Source organism: Eleginops maclovinus, chromosome 8 (genome assembly GCF_036324505.1).
Source record: "Eleginops maclovinus isolate JMC-PN-2008 ecotype Puerto Natales chromosome 8, JC_Emac_rtc_rv5, whole genome shotgun sequence".
In the NCBI taxonomy this organism is placed as follows: Eukaryota; Metazoa; Chordata; class Actinopteri; order Perciformes; family Eleginopidae; genus Eleginops; species Eleginops maclovinus.
In genome coordinates this window covers 2,050,024-2,061,199 of record NC_086356.1, presented here as the reverse complement: position 1 = coordinate 2,061,199, position 11,176 = coordinate 2,050,024, and positions in this window count along the sequence as shown.

Below are 11,176 nucleotides of genomic sequence, written 5' to 3'. Positions count from 1 at the left end.
CTCCCCAGCTGATTTTAGGAGCCGATGTTCTATGGAAACGTGTGTTGTGTGGTTTCTCTGTGGCGCTTCCTGCCCTGCACAAGTGTTCCACTCATCCCTGATGTGACTAACGATGGAGACAAAGAGCTAAAGGGCAAACGATAAGAAGATATCTCTGCCAAAACAAAGGTCACTATTTCCATTTCCCTCTTCAACACTGACCGCCTCTGTCTCTATCTGCTCCGCTGTCAGCAGCCTCTCGCAGACACGGCGCAGGTCTCAGCCCGGGATACTTCAGAGACGTGTGGAGAGCCCAGCGGAGGCACAAAGAGCCCATTCACCGGGCAGAACAGGAAACAGCCACACAGCACGCTTCCTATTGGAGCAGCCCAGTTCTGCAACTCATTCGGGGCTTGGAGATGAGGGACTGAGGCTTGTTTCTCACCCTGAACATCATTTTGGGTCGAATGTTATACACTTAAATGTTGAGTACACCAAAGTTTTTTGATAGAAGTGTAAAGTACAAGTGCCAGATGTCAACTTTCATATGTTGGGCAATTAGCACGATTAGCATAAGTTGCGGTGATTAGCATGAATGGCATAAATGTAGACAAAGTACAACACAATGGCTTGGCCAATTTGGACAATTTTGGAATAGTTATGGAGGTTAATGAGGATGCTGAATCCATTTCTGACATTTTCAGGATCAGAAATGGCAGTTATAACCAGAAAGTTACCATATCTGTAGTCTCTGTGGGGTGATTGTGACTACCATGAGCAACCATTGGATAAACTCGAGTGAAAAACTGAAAATGATTGCCTCAACCAATTGATCCAGAGTCCCCTAAATCTTCTAACTTTACCCAATATTAATCAAAACCAGCCCACCGGGCGTAAAAATATAGACATTTATCAACCTGAAATTGTAAGAAATGGATTTAACATCTGCAGTAAAGGACTCTATGAGCTGGCACTTTTAGGTTGAAGCAACATTAAAGTCAGTACGTTTGCATTTTAGCGAGTGCATTTCATTTACACCCCTGCCCTGGGTTTGAGCACCAACGCTCCCCTACAGCAAACTCCCCAGGTGACACCGATCTCCCAGTCCTGGCAGCATGGCTAACTGAGCTAACAGCTAACTATACTAGCTGACAGCACATGGAAGCAGTTAGCAGTTAGCTTTAGCAACAAGTTTGACCAGTGGTGGGCCGTCAGGGCCAGCAAGGCCTTCTCTGCTGGCCTAAACATCATCAGAATGTAAATTAAATTTTGATATATTTTTTCCACAAATACGTATTAAATTATTCCCCATAGTCTATTCTCTTCATTTTATAGCGTTCGTCTTGGCTGCGCTGCTTCCAGCCTCAGAACGAGATTTGGAGGGCTGGCCTTTATGTTAGAGCTTTTATCCAATCATATTTCACCCATAATGTGTTGCTAGGGTCAAAGAAATCTGCCCTTAGGCCTTCAGAATCAACAGTGCGGGCGGCTGTAGTTTAAAGTGAACGCAAACAAAACTGTGGCGTTAACCAATCAGATTTCGAGGTGGCGACAACGGGCCAGCTAGCAGGCGTACGCTAACGTTAGCACGTGCACATCTTCTGATTGGATAAGCAATATTGAGAGGCAGAGCTAGGCAGTAGGCAGAGCCATACAGTCTATGGGCAAAGCTAGCAAACAGAACTAGAACTTGAGCGAGCTAATTTGTGTAGATTTCTACAAGCTATTTTTTCAACCCACAATGGCTGAAGGAGGAGAAGAGATCAATTTGGTCGAAGATATAATTACAACGCCATTTTCAAAACGAACTTTTCAAGTAAAGCTACACATCTTGAAAAGGGAACGACCAACTCCAACGCTAGCGAGCCTAGCACAGCAGGGAAACTACGAGCGGTACCCCTGGCTCACAGCCTCCGAGAGGCACTGCAAATTGTACTGCCGGGAATGCCTGGTATTTGCAACTGATCGATTTGGTGTTTGGAGCCACACTACATTTGCAAACTTGAGTTATCTAACCAAGGCAGCAGCGAGACACCAAAGCACAGCTGGGCACTTGGAAGCACTGGTGCTTTTGAAAACCTTTGGGGACACCCGAGTGGATCTACAGCTCAACGAACAAGTGCGCAGGGAAACGGAGCTCCACAACGAAAGGGTGAACAAAAATAGGGAATTATTGAAAGACTGATTGATTGTGTCCTGTTTTTGGGTAAACAGGAACTTTCATTTAGGGGACACGATGAAAGCGCCGAGTCCAGAAACAGAGGAAACTACGTGGAGCTTCTTTCTTTTCTTGCTGAGAACAACACAGATTTGCATTACCACCTGTACACAAACAACATGTTTACTGGGACGTCAGGCAAAATACAAAACGACCTGATTTATGCTATTGCTGAAGTGATGGGAGAAGAGATCAAAATGAAGATTAAAAAAGCACCCTTTGTCGCTGTTATGGTGGACGAGACGTCAGATGTGGGTAATGTAGCACAGCTGGCACTTGTCCTGCGTTATGTGACAGACACAGGTGTCAAGGAGCGGTTTGTCAGATAATCTGATTCATTAAGTTAACTGTAAATGCTGATGTATTGATTATAAATGCTTCGGAAATATTAATATAACTCTGTTGTACTTGACTATGTTAAGGTGATGCAACGCCCGGTTATACTGCGTTTCTGTCTAAATGTATAGTTTCTAGAGCCATGGCGTCATATTGATGGCATTAAGAGGTGGAATAATTCAGGTAGGACTGTGTAGGACATCACTGAAGGCCTAGGTGTGAAATGCACGGCCCGCCACTGAGTTTGACCATCAGGTAACTCCAAAAAAGAGTTGAGGCAGAGCAGCTGACTTCAGAGAGAAATCTAGACAACATTTTCTCCTTGAAATTCGACCCAATTTATCAAAATCACCTGCTGTAAAGCCTCACACACTTCTCCCCTAACAGGCACTCTGTCCCTGGTGCAAGTCAGTTCACAAAATGTTATTTACAAAGGCATGAAGGTACAGACATATTGGAGATTTGCTGCAGCCTAACCCTGACTGGAAAAAGCCCATTTCACAGAGCAGGTCTACCTTCTTCAGATTACTTGACGTGACTATAAAGCACAAACACATCGGCGAACCTGCAGGCATGTGTTATACTTTCCCAGGATAAGCGGGCCATCTGTTGACTAAACAAACCTCCTCATTGGGTGTGAGGTAATGCAGTTTAATTTGATGTAATGTGATAGTCATCTAAAGGAAATTGCTTGTGAGCATCAAAAGCCACTGAAGCAGGATGAGGAGAAGCAGATGGCTGACCAGATGAGAGCAGCTCAGGAGGAGCGTTCACTCTCTGCCACGTTTCCTGTCGTTACACTCATCAGTAAGGTGTGGAATGATCATGCATGGAACACAAAGGTCGGACTTTACATACACACACATTGTGCTTTCTAAATCAGACCATTCACTCTAACTTTAAAGACTTTTGGAGCTCACTCACACACCCATAGTCACTTTCATTTGTGTTTTAGTGGTTTGTCTTTTTATTCGGATATAAATATAACATTTTTGTTGCGTTACAATTCATCTGGTCTCCCCTCTTTGTTGCAGCCGGGCTTTAGAACCCCTAACAAGATAAAGGATGAAATGTAAAGCAAGAGAAGGCATTTGGTTACCACTTAACCATAAGACCCTTGGACCATTTATAAACCAGTTCTAACATAGTTTTCATACATCGACACAGGCTCATTATTAGGCAAGATGACTAAGCCTTATATTGGCTACCTAGCTTACCTTGTCTTCTTCATCAGCCAGCATCCTGGGTTCTGTTGTTCACTGAGTTGATTATTGGCATCTCTTAGGATAAGTAGCCAATATAAGGCTTAGCAGTACAGATACAGGTGGGCTCACTATTTGGCAAGCAACCGGTTCACAACCTGATTAATAAATGAATATCAATCTATTCCTAAACCCTTCATAAGGGTAGGTTACAGGTGCTTTTCCTCAACGCATTGCTTTGGTCTGGCTTTACTCTTCCCTGATTGGTTGCACACACTTTGAATTTACAGAAGGTGAGGCTCATTATCATATTGAAAATAAAATACAACTGAAATTATCTTTCTGAGACATGACAATCAGAGGACTGAATAAAAACTAAAGGACCATTTGTGGTGAAGCAGACTCAGAGGAGCTGGAATTCCAGTTTAACTTGTGGGCCAAAATTCAGCATCTCTTTGTTTTTGTTTGTGTGTTAGTTTGTTTGTTTGTGCTTCACATTTCAGATGACAGTCAAAGAGAAACCTGACCCTGCAGTGACGCATATCAACCAAAGATAAGAAGTTTTCAACAAAGTAAAAAGTTGTTACTGAAACAAACCTTTTTGTTTTGGTGTCCTTGAGTCTTCTCCCAGAGGCTCGGGGGGGCCGACTGTTAAAGCGAATCCTCAGATCCCGGCTGAAGCTCTGAAATGTGGGCAATAAAAGGCAGTTTTCTTGCTGGCCACCAAGAGGGCGCTCTGTGTCGACTCGGCTGATAAAAATCTGCATTGACATTTCCCTCTCCTTTCTCCATCTGCAAGAGCCCAGCGCTGACATTACGCCTCAGCCTCTCAAAGGCCCAGTCAAATTGCTCTTTTTGATATTCAGTCGGGCCAGCCTCTAGGGGACCCGGGGGTCGGGGGAATCCTGTAAAAGAAAAAGATGACAAAGGCGTGTCGAAGACCTGTAGACCCTTCCCAACAAAGCAGGCAGGAAGGTGACCAAACACAGGACCTCTGTGAACTCCCTGAACTCAATAATCGCATGGGTGCAAGTCCAAATAGATACCTGTCAAGGCTTGAAAGGTTTCAGGGTTGAGGCATAAAGGTTTGTGTTTGATGTGTGTGTGGAAATAAATTCAGTAAGAGGGGATTAAGATATGATGTGTTTACCCAGAGAGTGAGTCTAAGGGAGCATCCTCCTCTTCTTCCACCAAAGATCTGCTGTTGTTAGTGAGGCTAAGGCTAAGATGGCCCTATGCATGTTCCTGGTAGGTCAGCTTGCCAATCCTCCCAGATGTTGGGACATATTTAATGCGGGGCAGATAAAAGCAGTTGCCCACAGTGTGACAGCCACCCTGACTCCTGCTGGGTTCAGGCTCCATGCTGCTCTCTGCTGGTCACCACCACAGCTGATCTGAGCCTCACATGATGACAGTGATCCTTGAGTCTGTGTTCACTCAAACTATATTGTGTTCGGTTCAAAAACTACATATGGTATCTCTGCAGGGATGTGTTATCTATTTACTTCATTTCCAATCTGCTTACCCCAACATGTATTGATGTGAAGTGAAAGTAGATCTACACCTTACTTTATAGTTTCCTTAGAAATAGATGTCCCTGTTGGTGCCCAGTCTGTACACTGAAACTATTAAATACTGCACTGAGTAATGTTGGGATGCAAACAATACTGCTCCAAAAAGTTGAGGTATGTGTGGAGTACACACACATCACATCTATCTTATTATACTCTTCTGGGAATCTTCTTCACAGGGTAAGTCACCTCCACTGCACTCACACTTCACGCTCAGTAGATTCTAACGTCGTGCTTCGGATCAGTCTGATATTGCAGCACATTTTATAACGTGTCAGTTTACTTGTTGTAGAAAAGGACACGTCATTCCGCTGATGTGTTCAGGGTTATCCTGGCTGGTAATGGAGAACACACTAGTTTGGAATACGGTATAATTTAAGTTGCATTATGGGAAATCTATGATCCTGAGTTTGTGTTTTTTTTTTTAGCTACCCATACAACAGACTAAAACTCAAGTCATCTCAGCCTCCAATGCATCCTCTCCCACTTTGAATTGGTGACTTGTGAGTGCCCCAACTGTCTGGTGAAGCCCTTTAACAAGTCGCCCACACACAAAAAAAACAATCTCCTTATTCACTTTAATGTTTGTATCCTTGTCTGAATCTGTACTGTTTTTCTTTCTCTATCTGTTGCTGCATAAACTCCTGAATTTCCCCACAGGGATTAACAAAGGTCCATCTTATCTTATCTTAATGTGCTGTAAAGGATATATCTGTGAAAGGGTCTTTTTCTGAGTAATTATACTTTAATAATAATTATGAAACAAATTGTTTATATTACACACACGTTTGCAAAGTGCTGACAGACAGAGACGGATACAGCAACAGAAACATTGAGCAAAAAAGGATAAATAAATAAAGGACTCAAAACAACAACCTGTAATTAAAAGGGGAGTGGGTAACGTGCACGTCTTTCTTTCAGCCAATGTTTTGAACATGTTCACAAAGATTTCTTTACAGGGTATAACTGATAAAAGTTCTTGTTCAAAAGGAGCAAGAAGAAGCACACGTTTCTAGTCCTACCCCCTCTAGCAAACATTGCTCATGGACATTCTTACAGAGTTCATATAGTGATATTTAATATTTGACCAAAAAGATAATCCTGAAATCATCGGCCCAGCTCCTAAACATTCTAAATGTGTGTTTTTAATAAAAAGAGGCAAAGTTAAGTCTGTTTGTCTGAAGGCCAAAGCATGCATATGAGTGTTTCTGAATATGGGATGGTTTAATCTTGCTCCTGATGTGGCTGATGGTGCAGGTGTAGACGGGGTGTCCTGCAGACCCTGAAGCTAACGTCCCACTTCCTGTGAGCGTTGGGTCCACCATCACTTCGGTTGTGTCATCAGTAAGCTTTGAGGACAAATGACTGCAGTCCCTCCTCCAAGCAGCATAATGAAGTGTGTCCTCACCCTGGAATCCATAAAACCAACATTATGATAAGCTGGGGTGTCCAGGGGTGTCCAGGTGTCCCGCCCCCTCCTCTGCTCCCACACACACACACACACACACACACACACACACACACACACACACACACACACACACAAACGAGGAAGAGATTAAAGTGCATCATCTGTAGGAGACAGTGTGTGTTGTAGCTGCCGTGTAACACACACACGAGCATGCAGAGCACCGCAGGATTCTGACAGCTCCTGTGTGCTCGCGATGATTGATGAGCCCTATCCCAAATGTTTTTTCATCCAAATCAGTGGGAGTTTAAGTGCCTCGTGCATGCTAATACCAAACACAACATTAGCCGAGCGGTGCCGGTGCTAAGCCTCTGCTGACATCATCACTCATCTCCCCGCAGGACTCCGGGAGTCGGAGGGGAGGAGATGGGAGGCAGACGCCATTAGAGGCCGGGGTTTTTACACATGGTGCTCAAGTTTTATGGATCTGTGTTGGGTCAGCGAGATGTCGGGAAGCATGCGTTACAAAACATGTAATCAGTAATCTGAGCATCAACATATCTGTTAGTTTTGGACTACCTCAATATCAAAAACGAAAAATAAATAACTAAAAGGAATAATGATGATGATGATGATGATGATGATGATGATGATGATGATGATGATGATGATGATGATGATGATGATGATGAATCGTGTAAGGACCCAAGGCCGCTTTACATGTTGTAAGGACAGACAAACAAACAAGTAGGGTAAATAATAAAGTAAAAATGATTCATTTGTTTATTAAAGAGCAGTGGGGGGTAGGGGTCAAAGGCCATGGTGAACAGGTGAGTTTTAAATGATAATGTAACCTTAGAAAAGAAGAATCCAAGATATTTCATACAAAAAATGCAGTAACAGTCATAGTATGAATGCTGTCTAAGCGTTATACATTAAGCAAACGCTGACTGAATTGTGTTTGATAAATCAGGTCTTTGTCTTTGTCTTTGTCCCGTCTGTGGGACGGATTGAGGTATTCTGATTCTGAGACAGCTGTCAAACTTCCCTGCAAAACCAGAGACTTGCCCAGCATTATAGTAGAGACTCCATCCTTTAGATCTTTTGATTGATTTTTGTTTCCATTGATTCACTTGAGGATGGTTACCAAGCTTTAATGGCGATCAGGGAGCTGAGACCCCCATGTCTCCCCAACTTTTCTTGCCTGAAAACTGATGATGATGATGTCTTAAATGTCATGTTTCCCCGTGTCTTTCTTCCCGTACAGCTTTAGTGCAAAAACTCCGCTTTCATTTCCCTCGACAGAGATCCATCCATTGCTACGGATAAGCCACTGGGATCTGCCATTAGCTCCCCACCGCTCTGAGAGCCGCTGAGGGAAAAACTGAATATGAAATCCGCCTTAGGAGTGCAGCAGAGGGCTGGAGGGCCCCTAATGGCTTCATGGGGCCCCTGACTGTGTTCATTTCAGAGCAAGCCAAGCTCATCCTCTCCCTACCGGGCAGCTAATGCAATTACACCCTCAGATCTGCAGGGGGCTCCCTCTGTCTCCATCTCCTCCTCAGTGTGTGTGTGTGTGTGTGTGTGTGTGTGTGTGTGTGGGACGGCTAGGTCTCATGCTCTAGATTTACGGTTAATCAATCATGGTGCCGCCTTAATGACACCCTGCTGCTTCCCTAATGTCTTCTGGCAGAGGCAGCCCGCCGCTGGCACAGAGCTCATGCAGGCACACATATGGTCGCCTCAAGTGAGTGACAGGACCCCTTTCATGTGTGCTGCCCTGCACGCAGGATGCCATCAGCAGCACACAGGCGCCGCTGGCTAGAGCTGAGGAGGTGATGGAGGGAGGAAAATGAGAAAGGGAAGAGAGGGGAGAAAGTGTTGAAGTACATTTGTGTGGCTCTCCTGATTGGCTCCTTAAAGTAAACTGTCAACAACAATGTAACATGACAAGTGAGCTGGAAACAGCTGCAGTGATAGTGTGAATAACACAGATACATCATGAGGCTTTTAGGAAGGAGCCTCCACTGTACACCTGATACCTGAATCTATAACGTCATGTGAAAGTCTATACACTCAGACGTCGCTGATTAAGTAGTTATGGTTTAGTTTCCAGGGTTTTTGGTTAGCGTGGGTTATGTTTTTGTGTTGTACATTTCTAAATAATACATTAATTCCATATGTTTGAATGATGATTTGTGCTGTCCGGGCCTGTGTTCTCAAGCTTCCTATAGTTTATCGGGGTGTGTCCCATTTCTCTGCCCGGTAGATTCCCTTTCCGTACAGTTTACCTAACAGATTACCTCAAAATCATTCTAGCAAGAGACAAATGTGTTGCAACAGTGAGAACATTCCAGGATCAGGTGTCAGATCAGGATTAGGCTGCTCATCGTAAACTAGCATCTTCTATCTTTGGCCAAAGAAGCTGACTAGTGCTCCAAGACACAGACTTTCTCAGAGAAAGCCCTACAGCTCCGGTCCTATATCACTGAAACTGAGAAACCCCCTCTCAATCCACTGCTCCCGGCTTGTCTTTAGCCTGTAAACCAAGCCAGCTGTGTGTTTGGTGATGGTTGGGACATATTTCCGTGCAAAAGGATCTACTCCTACTTGGAAATGAAAACCTCTGCTCAGTATGCCTCTCTGTGTTTCTGTGGAGCTGACTTCAGTGTGTAAGATGCAGCTCTGTCAATACAGGTGTATTGCTTACTAGTCTGAAGTTGTTTGGATGAGCAGTTCAGGTATGGTTTGCACGGGGCCTCCAGTGAAGAACTCACACAAAACAGGCCTAAAATAAGAGTAGATTAAGAGAGTTTGCTGCAAAAGAAGGAAAAGGATTATTTTAGATGCCAGGATTCTGCGGTAAAGGATGCTTCTCATTCCTCTGCAGATATCATGACAGGCAGCTGAAGGAATGTATCCTCATGTTCAGATTCACAGAGCCGCACTTCACCAAATATAGCAGCCGTGTTTGTCTAGCACCCAGAAGCAGCGAGACGACTGGGAATCTGAATTGACGTTAATCCCAATCTGACACGGCCTTTACCCCGAACACAGCCCTGCAGCCGTGTCATCCCATCCCTCAGAGAGAGCACCATATACAGGCCTGTGCAGCCCCTCCTGAGGCCTCACCTGGCCCAGTTCAGAGCCTCATCCTGCATACTGGCCTCCCATCCTCAGAGCTGATGGACTGACAGCGTTGTTTCTGTGCTGGAGAACTGAGAGGACATCTGCATGCAGGTGGCTGCAGTCGGAGACCCATCTGTCCGTTGTAGCGCTTTCTAATTTATGTTAGTTGTTGTTGTCATCGTTGTCAATACCCCCTCCCCCGCCTCTTCAGCTGAAGTGACAGCGGAGGATATCTGGAACTAAAAGAGCAATCCATCATCTGAGGAAGCTCCAGTTTGACAACCAACATGAGTGAAGCTCTGAGCCTCAGGTGATTCTTATCAAAAATATCCACATGCAAAACAACATATCCATAACTGATCGTCTCTCTGTGTCATTATGCTACTTCATACTTTTACTCCACTACGTTAATTTAATCCCTTTAGTTGCTAGGCAGATTAGGATGAATGGTAAGTATAATCAGCCCTTAAATCAGACTGTAGTTCACCTGCAGTAAATCCAGCAGCTACCCTGCAGTATACAAAGCCATTCAAACTAGCTGCACCTTTACCAGCTCTGAGAACACTTTAATGATCAATCATTATAAAACATATCAGAGATATTATTCTGAAATGGACCAATCAGACAATGACTACTTTTACTGTCGCTACTTTAAGTACATTTAGAGGAGAGTACTTTCTACTTTCACTGGAGGAACATTTAGAATACTTTACTGTGACAGAGTATTCCTACACTCTGGTACTTCTACTTTACTCAAGTACAAGACCTGAGTACTTCTACTTTACTCAAGTACAAGACCTGAGTACTTCTACTTTACTCAAGTACAAGACCTGAGTACTTCTACTTTACTCAAGTACAAGATCTGAGTACTTCTACTTTACTCAAGTACAAGATCTGAGTACTTCTACTTTACTCAAGTACAAGATCTGAGTACTTCTACTTTACTCAAGAACAAGACCTGAGTACTTCTACTTTACTCAAGTACAAGATACTCAAGAACTGAGTACTTCTACTTTACTCAAGTACAAGATCTGAGTACTTCTACTTTACTCAAGTACAAGATCTGAGTACTTCTACTTTACTCAAGTACAAGATCTGAGTACTTCTACTTTACTCAATTAAAGATCTGAGTACTTCTACTTTACTCAAGTACAAGACTGAGTACTTCTACTTTACTCAAGTACAAGATCTGAGTACTTCTACTTTACTCAAGTACAAGATCTGAGTACTTCTACTTTACTCAAGAACAAGATCTGAGTACTTCTACTTTACTCAAGTACAAGATCTGAGTACTTCTACTTTACTCAAGTACAAGATCTGAGTACTTCTACTT